This window comes from Salmo salar, unplaced genomic scaffold (assembly GCF_965601325.2).
Source record: "Salmo salar unplaced genomic scaffold, fSalSal1 ptg000293l, whole genome shotgun sequence".
NCBI classification, from domain to species: domain Eukaryota; kingdom Metazoa; phylum Chordata; class Actinopteri; order Salmoniformes; family Salmonidae; genus Salmo; species Salmo salar.
Window position 1 is genome coordinate 182124 of NW_027675346.1, and position 17337 is coordinate 199460.

At 42.9% G+C, this 17337-nt stretch overlaps 43 non-coding genes across 43 annotated transcripts; all 43 read left to right on the plus strand.

Moving 5' to 3' along the window:
• Positions 1-23: 23 nt before the first annotated feature.
• LOC145867530 (5S ribosomal RNA) lies at positions 24-142 on the plus strand. The gene has a single exon (XR_014383523.1). It is a non-coding gene; the product is annotated as a 5S ribosomal RNA (ribosomal RNA).
• A 409-nt stretch (positions 143-551) lies between these two features.
• Positions 552-670, plus strand: LOC145867540 (5S ribosomal RNA). Its single transcript, XR_014383533.1, has one exon. It is a non-coding gene; the product is annotated as a 5S ribosomal RNA (ribosomal RNA).
• Positions 671-1079: 409 nt separating this feature from the next.
• LOC145867551 (5S ribosomal RNA) lies at positions 1080-1198 on the plus strand. The gene has a single exon (XR_014383544.1). It is a non-coding gene; the product is annotated as a 5S ribosomal RNA (ribosomal RNA).
• A 409-nt stretch (positions 1199-1607) lies between these two features.
• LOC145867562 (5S ribosomal RNA) lies at positions 1608-1726 on the plus strand. The gene has a single exon (XR_014383555.1). It is a non-coding gene; the product is annotated as a 5S ribosomal RNA (ribosomal RNA).
• Positions 1727-1865: 139 nt separating this feature from the next.
• Positions 1866-1984, plus strand: LOC145867573 (5S ribosomal RNA). The gene has a single exon (XR_014383566.1). It is a non-coding gene; the product is annotated as a 5S ribosomal RNA (ribosomal RNA).
• Positions 1985-2393: 409 nt separating this feature from the next.
• On the plus strand, positions 2394-2512 carry LOC145867585 (5S ribosomal RNA). The gene has a single exon (XR_014383578.1). It is a non-coding gene; the product is annotated as a 5S ribosomal RNA (ribosomal RNA).
• A 139-nt stretch (positions 2513-2651) lies between these two features.
• LOC145867596 (5S ribosomal RNA) lies at positions 2652-2770 on the plus strand. Its single transcript, XR_014383589.1, has one exon. It is a non-coding gene; the product is annotated as a 5S ribosomal RNA (ribosomal RNA).
• Positions 2771-3179: 409 nt separating this feature from the next.
• On the plus strand, positions 3180-3298 carry LOC145867607 (5S ribosomal RNA). The gene has a single exon (XR_014383600.1). It is a non-coding gene; the product is annotated as a 5S ribosomal RNA (ribosomal RNA).
• A 139-nt stretch (positions 3299-3437) lies between these two features.
• LOC145867618 (5S ribosomal RNA) lies at positions 3438-3556 on the plus strand. The gene has a single exon (XR_014383611.1). It is a non-coding gene; the product is annotated as a 5S ribosomal RNA (ribosomal RNA).
• A 409-nt stretch (positions 3557-3965) lies between these two features.
• Positions 3966-4084, plus strand: LOC145868403 (5S ribosomal RNA). Its single transcript, XR_014384399.1, has one exon. It is a non-coding gene; the product is annotated as a 5S ribosomal RNA (ribosomal RNA).
• A 409-nt stretch (positions 4085-4493) lies between these two features.
• Positions 4494-4612, plus strand: LOC145867629 (5S ribosomal RNA). The gene has a single exon (XR_014383622.1). It is a non-coding gene; the product is annotated as a 5S ribosomal RNA (ribosomal RNA).
• Positions 4613-4751: 139 nt separating this feature from the next.
• Positions 4752-4870, plus strand: LOC145867639 (5S ribosomal RNA). The gene has a single exon (XR_014383632.1). It is a non-coding gene; the product is annotated as a 5S ribosomal RNA (ribosomal RNA).
• A 409-nt stretch (positions 4871-5279) lies between these two features.
• LOC145867650 (5S ribosomal RNA) lies at positions 5280-5398 on the plus strand. The gene has a single exon (XR_014383643.1). It is a non-coding gene; the product is annotated as a 5S ribosomal RNA (ribosomal RNA).
• Positions 5399-5537: 139 nt separating this feature from the next.
• Positions 5538-5656, plus strand: LOC145875326 (5S ribosomal RNA). Its single transcript, XR_014390962.1, has one exon. It is a non-coding gene; the product is annotated as a 5S ribosomal RNA (ribosomal RNA).
• Positions 5657-6065: 409 nt separating this feature from the next.
• LOC145867661 (5S ribosomal RNA) lies at positions 6066-6184 on the plus strand. The gene has a single exon (XR_014383654.1). It is a non-coding gene; the product is annotated as a 5S ribosomal RNA (ribosomal RNA).
• Positions 6185-6323: 139 nt separating this feature from the next.
• On the plus strand, positions 6324-6442 carry LOC145867672 (5S ribosomal RNA). The gene has a single exon (XR_014383665.1). It is a non-coding gene; the product is annotated as a 5S ribosomal RNA (ribosomal RNA).
• Positions 6443-6851: 409 nt separating this feature from the next.
• On the plus strand, positions 6852-6970 carry LOC145867683 (5S ribosomal RNA). Its single transcript, XR_014383676.1, has one exon. It is a non-coding gene; the product is annotated as a 5S ribosomal RNA (ribosomal RNA).
• Positions 6971-7109: 139 nt separating this feature from the next.
• LOC145867694 (5S ribosomal RNA) lies at positions 7110-7228 on the plus strand. The gene has a single exon (XR_014383687.1). It is a non-coding gene; the product is annotated as a 5S ribosomal RNA (ribosomal RNA).
• Positions 7229-7637: 409 nt separating this feature from the next.
• Positions 7638-7756, plus strand: LOC145867705 (5S ribosomal RNA). The gene has a single exon (XR_014383698.1). It is a non-coding gene; the product is annotated as a 5S ribosomal RNA (ribosomal RNA).
• Positions 7757-7895: 139 nt separating this feature from the next.
• On the plus strand, positions 7896-8014 carry LOC145867716 (5S ribosomal RNA). Its single transcript, XR_014383709.1, has one exon. It is a non-coding gene; the product is annotated as a 5S ribosomal RNA (ribosomal RNA).
• A 409-nt stretch (positions 8015-8423) lies between these two features.
• LOC145867727 (5S ribosomal RNA) lies at positions 8424-8542 on the plus strand. The gene has a single exon (XR_014383720.1). It is a non-coding gene; the product is annotated as a 5S ribosomal RNA (ribosomal RNA).
• Positions 8543-8681: 139 nt separating this feature from the next.
• LOC145867738 (5S ribosomal RNA) lies at positions 8682-8800 on the plus strand. The gene has a single exon (XR_014383731.1). It is a non-coding gene; the product is annotated as a 5S ribosomal RNA (ribosomal RNA).
• Positions 8801-9209: 409 nt separating this feature from the next.
• Positions 9210-9328, plus strand: LOC145867749 (5S ribosomal RNA). Its single transcript, XR_014383742.1, has one exon. It is a non-coding gene; the product is annotated as a 5S ribosomal RNA (ribosomal RNA).
• Positions 9329-9467: 139 nt separating this feature from the next.
• On the plus strand, positions 9468-9586 carry LOC145867760 (5S ribosomal RNA). The gene has a single exon (XR_014383753.1). It is a non-coding gene; the product is annotated as a 5S ribosomal RNA (ribosomal RNA).
• A 409-nt stretch (positions 9587-9995) lies between these two features.
• LOC145867771 (5S ribosomal RNA) lies at positions 9996-10114 on the plus strand. Its single transcript, XR_014383764.1, has one exon. It is a non-coding gene; the product is annotated as a 5S ribosomal RNA (ribosomal RNA).
• Positions 10115-10253: 139 nt separating this feature from the next.
• Positions 10254-10372, plus strand: LOC145867782 (5S ribosomal RNA). The gene has a single exon (XR_014383775.1). It is a non-coding gene; the product is annotated as a 5S ribosomal RNA (ribosomal RNA).
• Positions 10373-10781: 409 nt separating this feature from the next.
• LOC145867793 (5S ribosomal RNA) lies at positions 10782-10900 on the plus strand. Its single transcript, XR_014383786.1, has one exon. It is a non-coding gene; the product is annotated as a 5S ribosomal RNA (ribosomal RNA).
• A 139-nt stretch (positions 10901-11039) lies between these two features.
• On the plus strand, positions 11040-11158 carry LOC145867805 (5S ribosomal RNA). The gene has a single exon (XR_014383798.1). It is a non-coding gene; the product is annotated as a 5S ribosomal RNA (ribosomal RNA).
• A 409-nt stretch (positions 11159-11567) lies between these two features.
• Positions 11568-11686, plus strand: LOC145867816 (5S ribosomal RNA). Its single transcript, XR_014383809.1, has one exon. It is a non-coding gene; the product is annotated as a 5S ribosomal RNA (ribosomal RNA).
• Positions 11687-11825: 139 nt separating this feature from the next.
• Positions 11826-11944, plus strand: LOC145867827 (5S ribosomal RNA). The gene has a single exon (XR_014383820.1). It is a non-coding gene; the product is annotated as a 5S ribosomal RNA (ribosomal RNA).
• A 409-nt stretch (positions 11945-12353) lies between these two features.
• On the plus strand, positions 12354-12472 carry LOC145867838 (5S ribosomal RNA). The gene has a single exon (XR_014383831.1). It is a non-coding gene; the product is annotated as a 5S ribosomal RNA (ribosomal RNA).
• Positions 12473-12611: 139 nt separating this feature from the next.
• On the plus strand, positions 12612-12730 carry LOC145875491 (5S ribosomal RNA). Its single transcript, XR_014391127.1, has one exon. It is a non-coding gene; the product is annotated as a 5S ribosomal RNA (ribosomal RNA).
• Positions 12731-13139: 409 nt separating this feature from the next.
• On the plus strand, positions 13140-13258 carry LOC145874721 (5S ribosomal RNA). Its single transcript, XR_014390357.1, has one exon. It is a non-coding gene; the product is annotated as a 5S ribosomal RNA (ribosomal RNA).
• Positions 13259-13397: 139 nt separating this feature from the next.
• LOC145867849 (5S ribosomal RNA) lies at positions 13398-13516 on the plus strand. The gene has a single exon (XR_014383842.1). It is a non-coding gene; the product is annotated as a 5S ribosomal RNA (ribosomal RNA).
• Positions 13517-13925: 409 nt separating this feature from the next.
• LOC145867861 (5S ribosomal RNA) lies at positions 13926-14044 on the plus strand. The gene has a single exon (XR_014383854.1). It is a non-coding gene; the product is annotated as a 5S ribosomal RNA (ribosomal RNA).
• Positions 14045-14183: 139 nt separating this feature from the next.
• Positions 14184-14302, plus strand: LOC145867872 (5S ribosomal RNA). The gene has a single exon (XR_014383865.1). It is a non-coding gene; the product is annotated as a 5S ribosomal RNA (ribosomal RNA).
• Positions 14303-14711: 409 nt separating this feature from the next.
• LOC145867883 (5S ribosomal RNA) lies at positions 14712-14830 on the plus strand. Its single transcript, XR_014383876.1, has one exon. It is a non-coding gene; the product is annotated as a 5S ribosomal RNA (ribosomal RNA).
• A 139-nt stretch (positions 14831-14969) lies between these two features.
• Positions 14970-15088, plus strand: LOC145867894 (5S ribosomal RNA). Its single transcript, XR_014383887.1, has one exon. It is a non-coding gene; the product is annotated as a 5S ribosomal RNA (ribosomal RNA).
• Positions 15089-15497: 409 nt separating this feature from the next.
• LOC145867905 (5S ribosomal RNA) lies at positions 15498-15616 on the plus strand. The gene has a single exon (XR_014383898.1). It is a non-coding gene; the product is annotated as a 5S ribosomal RNA (ribosomal RNA).
• Positions 15617-15755: 139 nt separating this feature from the next.
• Positions 15756-15874, plus strand: LOC145867917 (5S ribosomal RNA). Its single transcript, XR_014383910.1, has one exon. It is a non-coding gene; the product is annotated as a 5S ribosomal RNA (ribosomal RNA).
• Positions 15875-16283: 409 nt separating this feature from the next.
• Positions 16284-16402, plus strand: LOC145868404 (5S ribosomal RNA). Its single transcript, XR_014384400.1, has one exon. It is a non-coding gene; the product is annotated as a 5S ribosomal RNA (ribosomal RNA).
• Positions 16403-16811: 409 nt separating this feature from the next.
• On the plus strand, positions 16812-16930 carry LOC145867928 (5S ribosomal RNA). The gene has a single exon (XR_014383921.1). It is a non-coding gene; the product is annotated as a 5S ribosomal RNA (ribosomal RNA).
• Positions 16931-17069: 139 nt separating this feature from the next.
• On the plus strand, positions 17070-17188 carry LOC145867939 (5S ribosomal RNA). Its single transcript, XR_014383932.1, has one exon. It is a non-coding gene; the product is annotated as a 5S ribosomal RNA (ribosomal RNA).
• Positions 17189-17337: the final 149 nt, after the last annotated feature.

Below are 17337 nucleotides of genomic sequence, written 5' to 3' on the forward strand. Positions count from 1 at the left end.
GTTGTAGCAAGAGATTGTTTCTCGCTTACGGCCATACCAGCCTGGGTACGCCCGATCTCGTCTGATCTCGGAAGCTAAGCAGGGTCGGGCCTGGTTAGTACTTGGATGGGAGACCGCCTGGGAATACCAGGTGCTGTAAGCATTTTGTCCACGAGGGTGTGCCCCTGCACTATTTCATCAGCAACACTGCTTTGTAGTAAGCATTTAATGATGAATTGACTAAATGCAGCTTCCTGCCTTTTTAATAGGATCAAATTTCCTTGTGTTTTCAATTAGCATCTGCCTTGTATTTATAAGACAAACAAGAATATTGTTGCTGAATGCAGCTTGTGTGTGCTTTGTGCTCCTTTGCCCTGTTCAAATGATGAAAGGAAATAAAGTTTGTATTTTATCCAACTACCTGTGGTAAAAAGTGATGGGAACAGTGTTTGTAATTTCTTCTACTTTTTCAGTGACACAAAGTTCAAGCTGCTTATCTAATTGGTGAAAATGCAATGTCTGTTTATCACACTCACTTTGACTATATATGTTGTAGCAAGAGATTGTTTCTCGCTTACGGCCATACCAGCCTGGGTACGCCCGATCTCGTCTGATCTCGGAAGCTAAGCAGGGTCGGGCCTGGTTAGTACTTGGATGGGAGACCGCCTGGGAATACCAGGTGCTGTAAGCATTTTGTCCACGAGGGTGTGCCCCTGCACTATTTCATCAGCAACACTGCTTTGTAGTAAGCATTTAATGATGAATTGACTAAATGCAGCTTCCTGCCTTTTTAATAGGATCAAATTTCCTTGTGTTTTCAATTAGCATCTGCCTTGTATTTATAAGACAAACAAGAATATTGTTGCTGAATGCAGCTTGTGTGTGCTTTGTGCTCCTTTGCCCTGTTCAAATGATGAAAGGAAATAAAGTTTGTATTTTATCCAACTACCTGTGCTAAAAAGTGATGGGAACAGTGTTTGTAATTTCTTCTACTTTTTCAGTGACACAAAGTTCAAGCTGCTTATCTAATTGGTGAAAATGCAATGTCTGTTTATCACACTCACTTTGACTATATATGTTGTAGCAAGAGATTGTTTCTCGCTTACGGCCATACCAGCCTGGGTACGCCCGATCTCGTCTGATCTCGGAAGCTAAGCAGGGTCGGGCCTGGTTAGTACTTGGATGGGAGACCGCCTGGGAATACCAGGTGCTGTAAGCATTTTGTCCACGAGGGTGTGCCCCTGCACTATTTCATCAGCAACACTGCCTTGTAGTAAGCATTTAATGATGAATTGACTAAATGCAGCTTCCTGCCTTTTTAATAGGATCAAATTTCCTTGTGTTTTCAATTAGCATCTGCCTTGTATTTATAAGACAAACAAGAATATTGTTGCTGAATGCAGCTTGTGTGTGCTTTGTGCTCCTTTGCCCTGTTCAAATGATGAAAGGAAATAAAGTTTGTATTTTATCCAACTACCTGTGGTAAAAAGTGATGGGAACAGTGTTTGTAATTTCTTCTACTTTTTCAGTGACACAAAGTTCAAGCTGCTTATCTAATTGGTGAAAATGCAATGTCTGTTTATCACACTCACTTTGACTATATATGTTGTAGCAAGAGATTGTTTCTCGCTTACGGCCATACCAGCCTGGGTACGCCCGATCTCGTCTGATCTCGGAAGCTAAGCAGGGTCGGGCCTGGTTAGTACTTGGATGGGAGACCGCCTGGGAATACCAGGTGCTGTAAGCATTTTGTCCACGAGGGTGTGCTCTTGCACTATTTCATCAGCAACACTGCCTTGTATTAAGCATTTAATGATGAATTGACTAAATGTCTGTTTTATCAGACTCACTTTGACTATATATGTTGTAGCAAGAGATTGTTTCTCGCTTACGGCCATACCAGCCTGGGTACGCCCGATCTCGTCTGATCTCGGAAGCTAAGCAGGGTCGGGCCTGGTTAGTACTTGGATGGGAGACCGCCTGGGAATACCAGGTGCTGTAAGCATTTTGTCCACGAGGGTGTGCCCCTGCACTATTTCATCAGCAACACTGCCTTGTAGTAAGCATTTAAGGATGAATTGACTAAATGCAGCTTCCTGCCTTTTTAATAGGATCAAATTTCCTTGTGTTTTCAATTAGCATCTGCCTTGTATTTATAAGACAAACAAGAATATTGTTGCTGAATGCAGCTTGTGTGTGCTTTGTGCTCCTTTGCCCTGTTCAAATGATGAAAGGAAATAAAGTTTGTATTTTATCCAACTACCTGTGGTAAAAAGTGATGGGAACAGTGTTTGTAATTTCTTCTACTTTTTCAGTGACACAAAGTTCAAGCTGCTTATCTAATTGGTGAAAATGCAATGTCTGTTTATCACACTCACTTTGACTATATATGTTGTAGCAAGAGATTGTTTCTCGCTTACGGCCATACCAGCCTGGGTACGCCCGATCTCGTCTGATCTCGGAAGCTAAGCAGGGTCGGGCCTGGTTAGTACTTGGATGGGAGACCGCCTGGGAATACCAGGTGCTGTAAGCATTTTGTCCACGAGGGTGTGCCCCTGCACTATTTCATCAGCAACACTGCCTTGTATTAAGCATTTAATGATGAATTGACTAAATGTCTGTTTTATCAGACTCACTTTGACTATATATGTTGTAGCAAGAGATTGTTTCTCGCTTACGGCCATACCAGCCTGGGTACGCCCGATCTCGTCTGATCTCGGAAGCTAAGCAGGGTCGGGCCTGGTTAGTACTTGGATGGGAGACCGCCTGGGAATACCAGGTGCTGTAAGCATTTTGTCCACGAGGGTGTGCCCCTGCACTATTTCATCAGCAACACTGCCTTGTAGTAAGCATTTAATGATGAATTGACTAAATGCAGCTTCCTGCCTTTTTAATAGGATCAAATTTCCTTGTGTTTTCAATTAGCATCTGCCTTGTATTTATAAGACAAACAAGAATATTGTTGCTGAATGCAGCTTGTGTGTGCTTTGTGCTCCTTTGCCCTGTTCAAATGATGAAAGGAAATAAAGTTTGTATTTTATCCAACTACCTGTGCTAAAAAGTGATGGGAACAGTGTTTGTAATTTCTTCTACTTTTTCAGTGACACAAAGTTCAAGCTGCTTATCTAATTGGAGAAAATGCAATGTCTGTTTATCACACTCACTTTGACTATATATGTTGTAGCAAGAGATTGTTTCTCGCTTACGGCCATACCAGCCTGGGTACGCCCGATCTCGTCTGATCTCGGAAGCTAAGCAGGGTCGGGCCTGGTTAGTACTTGGATGGGAGACCGCCTGGGAATACCAGGTGCTGTAAGCATTTTGTCCACGAGGGTGTGCCCCTGCACTATTTCATCAGCAACACTGCCTTGTATTAAGCATTTAATGATGAATTGACTAAATGTCTGTTTTATCAGACTCACTTTGACTATATATGTTGTAGCAAGAGATTGTTTCTCGCTTACGGCCATACCAGCCTGGGTACGCCCGATCTCGTCTGATCTCGGAAGCTAAGCAGGGTCGGGCCTGGTTAGTACTTGGATGGGAGACCGCCTGGGAATACCAGGTGCTGTAAGCATTTTGTCCACGAGGGTGTGCCCCTGCACTATTTCATCAGCAACACTGCCTTGTAGTAAGCATTTAATGATGAATTGACTAAATGCAGCTTCCTGCCTTTTTAATAGGATCAAATTTCCTTGTGTTTTCAATTAGCATCTGCCTTGTATTTATAAGACAAACAAGAATATTGTTGCTGAATGCAGCTTGTGTGTGCTTTGTGCTCCTTTGCCCTGTTCAAATGATGAAAGGAAATAAAGTTTGTATTTTATCCAACTACCTGTGCTAAAAAGTGATGGGAACAGTGTTTGTAATTTCTTCTACTTTTTCAGTGACACAAAGTTCAAGCTGCTTATCTAATTGGAGAAAATGCAATGTCTGTTTATCACACTCACTTTGACTATATATGTTGTAGCAAGAGATTGGTTCTCGCTTACGGCCATACCAGCCTGGGTACGCCCGATCTCGTCTGATCTCGGAAGCTAAGCAGGGTCAGGCCTGGTTAGTACTTGGATGGGAGACCGCCTGGGAATACCAGGTGCTGTAAGCATTTTGTCCACGAGGGTGTGCCCCTGCACTATTTCATCAGCAACACTGCCTTGTAGTAAGGATTTAATGATGAATTGACTAAATGCAGCTTCCTGCCTTTTTAATAGGATCAAATTTCCTTGTGTTTTCAATTAGCATCTGCCTTGTATTTATAAGACAAACAAGAATATTGTTGCTGAATGCAGCTTGTGTGTGCTTTGTGCTCCTTTGCCCTGTTCAAATGATGAAAGGAAATAAAGTTTGTATTTTATCCAACTACCTGTGCTAAAAAGTGATGGGAACAGTGTTTGTAATTTCTTCTACTTTTTCAGTGACACAAAGTTCAAGCTGCTTATCTAATTGGTGAAAATGCAATGTCTGTTTATCACACTCACTTTGACTATATATGTTGTAGCAAGAGATTGTTTCTCGCTTACGGCCATACCAGCCTGGGTACGCCCGATCTCGTCTGATCTCGGAAGCTAAGCAGGGTCGGGCCTGGTTAGTACTTGGATGGGAGACCGCCTGGGAATACCAGGTGCTGTAAGCATTTTGTCCACGAGGGTGTGCTCTTGCACTATTTCATCAGCAACACTGCCTTGTATTAAGCATTTAATGATGAATTGACTAAATGTCTGTTTTATCAGACTCACTTTGACTATATATGTTGTAGCAAGAGATTGTTTCTCGCTTACGGCCATACCAGCCTGGGTACGCCCGATCTCGTCTGATCTCGGAAGCTAAGCAGGGTCGGGCCTGGTTAGTACTTGGATGGGAGACCGCCTGGGAATACCAGGTGCTGTAAGCATTTTGTCCACGAGGGTGTGCCCCTGCACTATTTCATCAGCAACACTGCCTTGTAGTAAGCATTTAAGGATGAATTGACTAAATGCAGCTTCCTGCCTTTTTAATAGGATCAAATTTCCTTGTGTTTTCAATTAGCATCTGCCTTGTATTTATAAGACAAACAAGAATATTGTTGCTGAATGCAGCTTGTGTGTGCTTTGTGCTCCTTTGCCCTGTTCAAATGATGAAAGGAAATAAAGTTTGTATTTTATCCAACTACCTGTGGTAAAAAGTGATGGGAACAGTGTTTGTAATTTCTTCTACTTTTTCAGTGACACAAAGTTCAAGCTGCTTATCTAATTGGTGAAAATGCAATGTCTGTTTATCACACTCACTTTGACTATATATGTTGTAGCAAGAGATTGTTTCTCGCTTACGGCCATACCAGCCTGGGTACGCCCGATCTCGTCTGATCTCGGAAGCTAAGCAGGGTCGGGCCTGGTTAGTACTTGGATGGGAGACCGCCTGGGAATACCAGGTGCTGTAAGCATTTTGTCCACGAGGGTGTGCTCTTGCACTATTTCATCAGCAACACTGCCTTGTATTAAGCATTTAATGATGAATTGACTAAATGTCTGTTTTATCAGACTCACTTTGACTATATATGTTGTAGCAAGAGATTGTTTCTCGCTTACGGCCATACCAGCCTGGGTATGCCCGATCTCGTCTGATCTCGGAAGCTAAGCAGGGTCGGGCCTGGTTAGTACTTGGATGGGAGACCGCCTGGGAATACCAGGTGCTGTAAGCATTTTGTCCACGAGGGTGTGCCCCTGCACTATTTCATCAGCAACACTGCCTTGTAGTAAGCATTTAATGATGAATTGACTAAATGCAGCTTCCTGCCTTTTTAATAGGATCAAATTTCCTTGTGTTTTCAATTAGCATCTGCCTTGTATTTATAAGACAAACAAGAATATTGTTGCTGAATGCAGCTTGTGTGTGCTTTGTGCTCCTTTGCCCTGTTCAAATGATGAAAGGAAATAAAGTTTGTATTTTATCCAACTACCTGTGGTAAAAAGTGATGGGAACAGTGTTTGTAATTTCTTCTACTTTTTCAGTGACACAAAGTTCAAGCTGCTTATCTAATTGGTGAAAATGCAATGTCTGTTTATCACACTCACTTTGACTATATATGTTGTAGCAAGAGATTGTTTCTCGCTTACGGCCATACCAGCCTGGGTACGCCCGATCTCGTCTGATCTCGGAAGCTAAGCAGGGTCGGGCCTGGTTAGTACTTGGATGGGAGACCGCCTGGGAATACCAGGTGCTGTAAGCATTTTGTCCACGAGGGTGTGCTCTTGCACTATTTCATCAGCAACACTGCCTTGTATTAAGCATTTAATGATGAATTGACTAAATGTCTGTTTTATCAGACTCACTTTGACTATATATGTTGTAGCAAGAGATTGTTTCTCGCTTACGGCCATACCAGCCTGGGTACGCCCGATCTCGTCTGATCTCGGAAGCTAAGCAGGGTCGGGCCTGGTTAGTACTTGGATGGGAGACCGCCTGGGAATACCAGGTGCTGTAAGCATTTTGTCCACGAGGGTGTGCCCCTGCACTATTTCATCAGCAACACTGCTTTGTAGTAAGCATTTAATGATGAATTGACTAAATGCAGCTTCCTGCCTTTTTAATAGGATCAAATTTCCTTGTGTTTTCAATTAGCATCTGCCTTGTATTTATAAGACAAACAAGAATATTGTTGCTGAATGCAGCTTGTGTGTGCTTTGTGCTCCTTTGCCCTGTTCAAATGATGAAAGGAAATAAAGTTTGTATTTTATCCAACTACCTGTGCTAAAAAGTGATGGGAACAGTGTTTGTAATTTCTTCTACTTTTTCAGTGACACAAAGTTCAAGCTGCTTATCTAATTGGTGAAAATGCAATGTCTGTTTATCACACTCACTTTGACTATATATGTTGTAGCAAGAGATTGTTTCTCGCTTACGGCCATACCAGCCTGGGTACGCCCGATCTCGTCTGATCTCGGAAGCTAAGCAGGGTCGGGCCTGGTTAGTACTTGGATGGGAGACCGCCTGGGAATACCAGGTGCTGTAAGCATTTTGTCCACGAGGGTGTGCCCCTGCACTATTTCATCAGCAACACTGCCTTGTATTAAGCATTTAATGATGAATTGACTAAATGTCTGTTTTATCAGACTCACTTTGACTATATATGTTGTAGCAAGAGATTGTTTCTCGCTTACGGCCATACCAGCCTGGGTACGCCCGATCTCGTCTGATCTCGGAAGCTAAGCAGGGTCGGGCCTGGTTAGTACTTGGATGGGAGACCGCCTGGGAATACCAGGTGCTGTAAGCATTTTGTCCACGAGGGTGTGCCCCTGCACTATTTCATCAGCAACACTGCCTTGTAGTAAGCATTTAATGATGAATTGACTAAATGCAGCTTCCTGCCTTTTTAATAGGATCAAATTTCCTTGTGTTTTCAATTAGCATCTGCCTTGTATTTATAAGACAAACAAGAATATTGTTGCTGAATGCAGCTTGTGTGTGCTTTGTGCTCCTTTGCCCTGTTCAAATGATGAAAGGAAATAAAGTTTGTATTTTATCCAACTACCTGTGGTAAAAAGTGATGGGAACAGTGTTTGTAATTTCTTCTACTTTTTCAGTGACACAAAGTTCAAGCTGCTTATCTAATTGGTGAAAATGCAATGTCTGTTTATCACACTCACTTTGACTATATATGTTGTAGCAAGAGATTGTTTCTCGCTTACGGCCATACCAGCCTGGGTACGCCCGATCTCGTCTGATCTCGGAAGCTAAGCAGGGTCGGGCCTGGTTAGTACTTGGATGGGAGACCGCCTGGGAATACCAGGTGCTGTAAGCATTTTGTCCACGAGGGTGTGCTCTTGCACTATTTCATCAGCAACACTGCCTTGTATTAAGCATTTAATGATGAATTGACTAAATGTCTGTTTTATCAGACTCACTTTGACTATATATGTTGTAGCAAGAGATTGTTTCTCGCTTACGGCCATACCAGCCTGGGTACGCCCGATCTCGTCTGATCTCGGAAGCTAAGCAGGGTCGGGCCTGGTTAGTACTTGGATGGGAGACCGCCTGGGAATACCAGGTGCTGTAAGCATTTTGTCCACGAGGGTGTGCCCCTGCACTATTTCATCAGCAACACTGCCTTGTAGTAAGCATTTAATGATGAATTGACTAAATGCAGCTTCCTGCCTTTTTAATAGGATCAAATTTCCTTGTGTTTTCAATTAGCATCTGCCTTGTATTTATAAGACAAACAAGAATATTGTTGCTGAATGCAGCTTGTGTGTGCTTTGTGCTCCTTTGCCCTGTTCAAATGATGAAAGGAAATAAAGTTTGTATTTTATCCAACTACCTGTGCTAAAAAGTGATGGGAACAGTGTTTGTAATTTCTTCTACTTTTTCAGTGACACAAAGTTCAAGCTGCTTATCTAATTGGTGAAAATGCAATGTCTGTTTATCACACTCACTTTGACTATATATGTTGTAGCAAGAGATTGTTTCTCGCTTACGGCCATACCAGCCTGGGTACGCCCGATCTCGTCTGATCTCGGAAGCTAAGCAGGGTCGGGCCTGGTTAGTACTTGGATGGGAGACCGCCTGGGAATACCAGGTGCTGTAAGCATTTTGTCCACGAGGGTGTGCTCTTGCACTATTTCATCAGCAACACTGCCTTGTATTAAGCATTTAATGATGAATTGACTAAATGTCTGTTTTATCAGACTCACTTTGACTATATATGTTGTAGCAAGAGATTGTTTCTCGCTTACGGCCATACCAGCCTGGGTACGCCCGATCTCGTCTGATCTCGGAAGCTAAGCAGGGTCGGGCCTGGTTAGTACTTGGATGGGAGACCGCCTGGGAATACCAGGTGCTGTAAGCATTTTGTCCACGAGGGTGTGCCCCTGCACTATTTCATCAGCAACACTGCTTTGTAGTAAGCATTTAATGATGAATTGACTAAATGCAGCTTCCTGCCTTTTTAATAGGATCAAATTTCCTTGTGTTTTCAATTAGCATCTGCCTTGTATTTATAAGACAAACAAGAATATTGTTGCTGAATGCAGCTTGTGTGTGCTTTGTGCTCCTTTGCCCTGTTCAAATGATGAAAGGAAATAAAGTTTGTATTTTATCCAACTACCTGTGCTAAAAAGTGATGGGAACAGTGTTTGTAATTTCTTCTACTTTTTCAGTGACACAAAGTTCAAGCTGCTTATCTAATTGGTGAAAATGCAATGTCTGTTTATCACACTCACTTTGACTATATATGTTGTAGCAAGAGATTGTTTCTCGCTTACGGCCATACCAGCCTGGGTACGCCCGATCTCGTCTGATCTCGGAAGCTAAGCAGGGTCGGGCCTGGTTAGTACTTGGATGGGAGACCGCCTGGGAATACCAGGTGCTGTAAGCATTTTGTCCACGAGGGTGTGCCCCTGCACTATTTCATCAGCAACACTGCCTTGTATTAAGCATTTAATGATGAATTGACTAAATGTCTGTTTTATCAGACTCACTTTGACTATATATGTTGTAGCAAGAGATTGTTTCTCGCTTACGGCCATACCAGCCTGGGTACGCCCGATCTCGTCTGATCTCGGAAGCTAAGCAGGGTCGGGCCTGGTTAGTACTTGGATGGGAGACCGCCTGGGAATACCAGGTGCTGTAAGCATTTTGTCCACGAGGGTGTGCCCCTGCACTATTTCATCAGCAACACTGCCTTGTAGTAAGCATTTAATGATGAATTGACTAAATGCAGCTTCCTGCCTTTTTAATAGGATCAAATTTCCTTGTGTTTTCAATTAGCATCTGCCTTGTATTTATAAGACAAACAAGAATATTGTTGCTGAATGCAGCTTGTGTGTGCTTTGTGCTCCTTTGCCCTGTTCAAATGATGAAAGGAAATAAAGTTTGTATTTTATCCAACTACCTGTGCTAAAAAGTGATGGGAACAGTGTTTGTAATTTCTTCTACTTTTTCAGTGACACAAAGTTCAAGCTGCTTATCTAATTGGTGAAAATGCAATGTCTGTTTATCACACTCACTTTGACTATATATGTTGTAGCAAGAGATTGTTTCTCGCTTACGGCCATACCAGCCTGGGTACGCCCGATCTCGTCTGATCTCGGAAGCTAAGCAGGGTCGGGCCTGGTTAGTACTTGGATGGGAGACCGCCTGGGAATACCAGGTGCTGTAAGCATTTTGTCCACGAGGGTGTGCTCTTGCACTATTTCATCAGCAACACTGCCTTGTATTAAGCATTTAATGATGAATTGACTAAATGTCTGTTTTATCAGACTCACTTTGACTATATATGTTGTAGCAAGAGATTGTTTCTCGCTTACGGCCATACCAGCCTGGGTACGCCCGATCTCGTCTGATCTCGGAAGCTAAGCAGGGTCGGGCCTGGTTAGTACTTGGATGGGAGACCGCCTGGGAATACCAGGTGCTGTAAGCATTTTGTCCACGAGGGTGTGCCCCTGCACTATTTCATCAGCAACACTGCCTTGTAGTAAGCATTTAATGATGAATTGACTAAATGCAGCTTCCTGCCTTTTTAATAGGATCAAATTTCCTTGTGTTTTCAATTAGCATCTGCCTTGTATTTATAAGACAAACAAGAATATTGTTGCTGAATGCAGCTTGTGTGTGCTTTGTGCTCCTTTGCCCTGTTCAAATGATGAAAGGAAATAAAGTTTGTATTTTATCCAACTACCTGTGCTAAAAAGTGATGGGAACAGTGTTTGTAATTTCTTCTACTTTTTCAGTGACACAAAGTTCAAGCTGCTTATCTAATTGGTGAAAATGCAATGTCTGTTTATCACACTCACTTTGACTATATATGTTGTAGCAAGAGATTGTTTCTCGCTTACGGCCATACCAGCCTGGGTACGCCCGATCTCGTCTGATCTCGGAAGCTAAGCAGGGTCGGGCCTGGTTAGTACTTGGATGGGAGACCGCCTGGGAATACCAGGTGCTGTAAGCATTTTGTCCACGAGGGTGTGCTCTTGCACTATTTCATCAGCAACACTGCCTTGTATTAAGCATTTAATGATGAATTGACTAAATGTCTGTTTTATCAGACTCACTTTGACTATATATGTTGTAGCAAGAGATTGTTTCTCGCTTACGGCCATACCAGCCTGGGTACGCCCGATCTCGTCTGATCTCGGAAGCTAAGCAGGGTCGGGCCTGGTTAGTACTTGGATGGGAGACCGCCTGGGAATACCAGGTGCTGTAAGCATTTTGTCCACGAGGGTGTGCCCCTGCACTATTTCATCAGCAACACTGCTTTGTAGTAAGCATTTAATGATGAATTGACTAAATGCAGCTTCCTGCCTTTTTAATAGGATCAAATTTCCTTGTGTTTTCAATTAGCATCTGCCTTGTATTTATAAGACAAACAAGAATATTGTTGCTGAATGCAGCTTGTGTGTGCTTTGTGCTCCTTTGCCCTGTTCAAATGATGAAAGGAAATAAAGTTTGTATTTTATCCAACTACCTGTGCTAAAAAGTGATGGGAACAGTGTTTGTAATTTCTTCTACTTTTTCAGTGACACAAAGTTCAAGCTGCTTATCTAATTGGTGAAAATGCAATGTCTGTTTATCACACTCACTTTGACTATATATGTTGTAGCAAGAGATTGTTTCTCGCTTACGGCCATACCAGCCTGGGTACGCCCGATCTCGTCTGATCTCGGAAGCTAAGCAGGGTCGGGCCTGGTTAGTACTTGGATGGGAGACCGCCTGGGAATACCAGGTGCTGTAAGCATTTTGTCCACGAGGGTGTGCTCTTGCACTATTTCATCAGCAACACTGCCTTGTATTAAGCATTTAATGATGAATTGACTAAATGTCTGTTTTATCAGACTCACTTTGACTATATATGTTGTAGCAAGAGATTGTTTCTCGCTTACGGCCATACCAGCCTGGGTACGCCCGATCTCGTCTGATCTCGGAAGCTAAGCAGGGTCGGGCCTGGTTAGTACTTGGATGGGAGACCGCCTGGGAATACCAGGTGCTGTAAGCATTTTGTCCACGAGGGTGTGCCCCTGCACTATTTCATCAGCAACACTGCTTTGTAGTAAGCATTTAATGATGAATTGACTAAATGCAGCTTCCTGCCTTTTTAATAGGATCAAATTTCCTTGTGTTTTCAATTAGCATCTGCCTTGTATTTATAAGACAAACAAGAATATTGTTGCTGAATGCAGCTTGTGTGTGCTTTGTGCTCCTTTGCCCTGTTCAAATGATGAAAGGAAATAAAGTTTGTATTTTATCCAACTACCTGTGCTAAAAAGTGATGGGAACAGTGTTTGTAATTTCTTCTACTTTTTCAGTGACACAAAGTTCAAGCTGCTTATCTAATTGGTGAAAATGCAATGTCTGTTTATCACACTCACTTTGACTATATATGTTGTAGCAAGAGATTGTTTCTCGCTTACGGCCATACCAGCCTGGGTACGCCCGATCTCGTCTGATCTCGGAAGCTAAGCAGGGTCGGGCCTGGTTAGTACTTGGATGGGAGACCGCCTGGGAATACCAGGTGCTGTAAGCATTTTGTCCACGAGGGTGTGCCCCTGCACTATTTCATCAGCAACACTGCCTTGTATTAAGCATTTAATGATGAATTGACTAAATGTCTGTTTTATCAGACTCACTTTGACTATATATGTTGTAGCAAGAGATTGTTTCTCGCTTACGGCCATACCAGCCTGGGTACGCCCGATCTCGTCTGATCTCGGAAGCTAAGCAGGGTCGGGCCTGGTTAGTACTTGGATGGGAGACCGCCTGGGAATACCAGGTGCTGTAATCATTTTGTCCACGAGGGTGTGCCCCTGCACTATTTCATCAGCAACACTGCCTTGTAGTAAGCATTTAATGATGAATTGACTAAATGCAGCTTCCTGCCTTTTTAATAGGATCAAATTTCCTTGTGTTTTCAATTAGCATCTGCCTTGTATTTATAAGACAAACAAGAATATTGTTGCTGAATGCAGCTTGTGTGTGCTTTGTGCTCCTTTGCCCTGTTCAAATGATGAAAGGAAATAAAGTTTGTATTTTATCCAACTACCTGTGCTAAAAAGTGATGGGAACAGTGTTTGTAATTTCTTCTACTTTTTCAGTGACACAAAGTTCAAGCTGCTTATCTAATTGGTGAAAATGCAATGTCTGTTTATCACACTCACTTTGACTATATATGTTGTAGCAAGAGATTGTTTCTCGCTTACGGCCATACCAGCCTGTGTACGCCCGATCTCGTCTGATCTCGGAAGCTAAGCAGGGTCGGGCCTGGTTAGTACTTGGATGGGAGACCGCCTGGGAATACCAGGTGCTGTAAGCATTTTGTCCACGAGGGTGTGCTCTTGCACTATTTCATCAGCAACACTGCCTTGTATTAAGCATTTAATGATGAATTGACTAAATGTCTGTTTTATCAGACTCACTTTGACTATATATGTTGTAGCAAGAGATTGTTTCTCGCTTACGGCCATACCAGCCTGGGTACGCCCGATCTCGTCTGATCTCGGAAGCTAAGCAGGGTCGGGCCTGGTTAGTACTTGGATGGGAGACCGCCTGGGAATACCAGGTGCTGTAAGCATTTTGTCCACGAGGGTGTGCCCCTGCACTATTTCATCAGCAACACTGCCTTGTAGTAAGCATTTAATGATGAATTGACTAAATGCAGCTTCCTGCCTTTTTAATAGGATCAAATTTCCTTGTGTTTTCAATTAGCATCTGCCTTGTATTTATAAGACAAACAAGAATATTGTTGCTGAATGCAGCTTGTGTGTGCTTTGTGCTCCTTTGCCCTGTTCAAATGATGAAAGGAAATAAAGTTTGTATTTTATCCAACTACCTGTGCTAAAAAGTGATGGGAACAGTGTTTGTAATTTCTTCTACTTTTTCAGTGACACAAAGTTCAAGCTGCTTATCTAATTGGTGAAAATGCAATGTCTGTTTATCACACTCACTTTGACTATATATGTTGTAGCAAGAGATTGTTTCTCGCTTACGGCCATACCAGCCTGGGTACGCCCGATCTCGTCTGATCTCGGAAGCTAAGCAGGGTCGGGCCTGGTTAGTACTTGGATGGGAGACCGCCTGGGAATACCAGGTGCTGTAAGCATTTTGTCCACGAGGGTGTGCCCCTGCACTATTTCATCAGCAACACTGCCTTGTATTAAGCATTTAATGATGAATTGACTAAATGTCTGTTTTATCAGACTCACTTTGACTATATATGTTGTAGCAAGAGATTGTTTCTCGCTTACGGCCATACCAGCCTGGGTACGCCCGATCTCGTCTGATCTCGGAAGCTAAGCAGGGTCGGGCCTGGTTAGTACTTGGATGGGAGACCGCCTGGGAATACCAGGTGCTGTAAGCATTTTGTCCACGAGGGTGTGCCCCTGCACTATTTCATCAGCAACACTGCCTTGTAGTAAGCATTTAATGATGAATTGACTAAATGCAGCTTCCTGCCTTTTTAATAGGATCAAATTTCCTTGTGTTTTCAATTAGCATCTGCCTTGTATTTATAAGACAAACAAGAATATTGTTGCTGAATGCAGCTTGTGTGTGCTTTGTGCTCCTTTGCCCTGTTCAAATGATGAAAGGAAATAAAGTTTGTATTTTATCCAACTACCTGTGCTAAAAAGTGATGGGAACAGTGTTTGTAATTTCTTCTACTTTTTCAGTGACACAAAGTTCAAGCTGCTTATCTAATTGGTGAAAATGCAATGTCTGTTTATCACACTCACTTTGACTATATATGTTGTAGCAAGAGATTGTTTCTCGCTTACGGCCATACCAGCCTGGGTACGCCCGATCTCGTCTGATCTCGGAAGCTAAGCAGGGTCGGGCCTGGTTAGTACTTGGATGGGAGACCGCCTGGGAATACCAGGTGCTGTAAGCATTTTGTCCACGAGGGTGTGCCCCTGCACTATTTCATCAGCAACACTGCCTTGTATTAAGCATTTAATGATGAATTGACTAAATGTCTGTTTTATCAGACTCACTTTGACTATATATGTTGTAGCAAGAGATTGTTTCTCGCTTACGGCCATACCAGCCTGGGTACGCCCGATCTCGTCTGATCTCGGAAGCTAAGCAGGGTCGGGCCTGGTTAGTACTTGGATGGGAGACCGCCTGGGAATACCAGGTGCTGTAAGCATTTTGTCCACGAGGGTGTGCCCCTGCACTATTTCATCAGCAACACTGCCTTGTAGTAAGCATTTAATGATGAATTGACTAAATGCAGCTTCCTGCCTTTTTAATAGGATCAAATTTCCTTGTGTTTTCAATTAGCATCTGCCTTGTATTTATAAGACAAACAAGAATATTGTTGCTGAATGCAGCTTGTGTGTGCTTTGTGCTCCTTTGCCCTGTTCAAATGATGAAAGGAAATAAAGTTTGTATTTTATCCAACTACCTGTGCTAAAAAGTGATGGGAACAGTGTTTGTAATTTCTTCTACTTTTTCAGTGACACAAAGTTCAAGCTGCTTATCTAATTGGAGAAAATGCAATGTCTGTTTATCACACTCACTTTGACTATATATGTTGTAGCAAGAGATTGTTTCTCGCTTACGGCCATACCAGCCTGGGTACGCCCGATCTCGTCTGATCTCGGAAGCTAAGCAGGGTCGGGCCTGGTTAGTACTTGGATGGGAGACCGCCTGGGAATACCAGGTGCTGTAAGCATTTTGTCCACGAGGGTGTGCCCCTGCACTATTTCATCAGCAACACTGCCTTGTATTAAGCATTTAATGATGAATTGACTAAATGTCTGTTTTATCAGACTCACTTTGACTATATATGTTGTAGCAAGAGATTGTTTCTCGCTTACGGCCATACCAGCCTGGGTACGCCCGATCTCGTCTGATCTCGGAAGCTAAGCAGGGTCGGGCCTGGTTAGTACTTGGATGGGAGACCGCCTGGGAATACCAGGTGCTGTAAGCATTTTGTCCACGAGGGTGTGCCCCTGCACTATTTCATCAGCAACACTGCCTTGTAGTAAGCATTTAATGATGAATTGACTAAATGCAGCTTCCTGCCTTTTTAATAGGATCAAATTTCCTTGTGTTTTCAATTAGCATCTGCCTTGTATTTATAAGACAAACAAGAATATTGTTGCTGAATGCAGCTTGTGTGTGCTTTGTGCTCCTTTGCCCTGTTCAAATGATGAAAGGAAATAAAGTTTGTATTTTATCCAACTACCTGTGCTAAAAAGTGATGGGAACAGTGTTTGTAATTTCTTCTACTTTTTCAGTGACACAAAGTTCAAGCTGCTTATCTAATTGGAGAAAATGCAATGTCTGTTTATCACACTCACTTTGACTATATATGTTGTAGCAAGAGATTGGTTCTCGCTTACGGCCATACCAGCCTGGGTACGCCCGATCTCGTCTGATCTCGGAAGCTAAGCAGGGTCAGGCCTGGTTAGTACTTGGATGGGAGACCGCCTGGGAATACCAGGTGCTGTAAGCATTTTGTCCACGAGGGTGTGCCCCTGCACTATTTCATCAGCAACACTGCCTTGTAGTAAGCATTTAATGATGAATTGACTAAATGCAGCTTCCTGCCTTTTTAATAGGATCAAATTTCCTTGTGTTTTCAATTAGCATCTGCCTTGTATTTATAAGACAAACAAGAATATTGTTGCTGAATGCAGCTTGTGTGTGCTTTGTGCTCCTTTGCCCTGTTCAAATGATGAAAGGAAATAAAGTTTGTATTTTATCCAACTACCTGTGCTAAAAAGTGATGGGAACAGTGTTTGTAATTTCTTCTACTTTTTCAGTGACACAAAGTTCAAGCTGCTTATCTAATTGGTGAAAATGCAATGTCTGTTTATCACACTCACTTTGACTATATATGTTGTAGCAAGAGATTGTTTCTCGCTTACGGCCATACCAGCCTGGGTACGCCCGATCTCGTCTGATCTCGGAAGCTAAGCAGGGTCGGGCCTGGTTAGTACTTGGATGGGAGACCGCCTGGGAATACCAGGTGCTGTAAGCATTTTGTCCACGAGGGTGTGCTCTTGCACTATTTCATCAGCAACACTGCCTTGTATTAAGCATTTAATGATGAATTGACTAAATGTCTGTTTTATCAGACTCACTTTGACTATATATGTTGTAGCAAGAGATTGTTTCTCGCTTACGGCCATACCAGCCTGGGTACGCCCGATCTCGTCTGATCTCGGAAGCTAAGCAGGGTCGGGCCTGGTTAGTACTTGGATGGGAGACCGCCTGGGAATACCAGGTGCTGTAAGCATTTTGTCCACGAGGGTGTGCCCCTGCACTATTTCATCAGCAACACTGCCTTGTAGTAAGCATTTAAGGATGAATTGACTAAATGCAGCTTCCTGCCTTTTTAATAGGATCAAATTTCCTTGTGTTTTCAATTAGCATCTGCCTTGTATT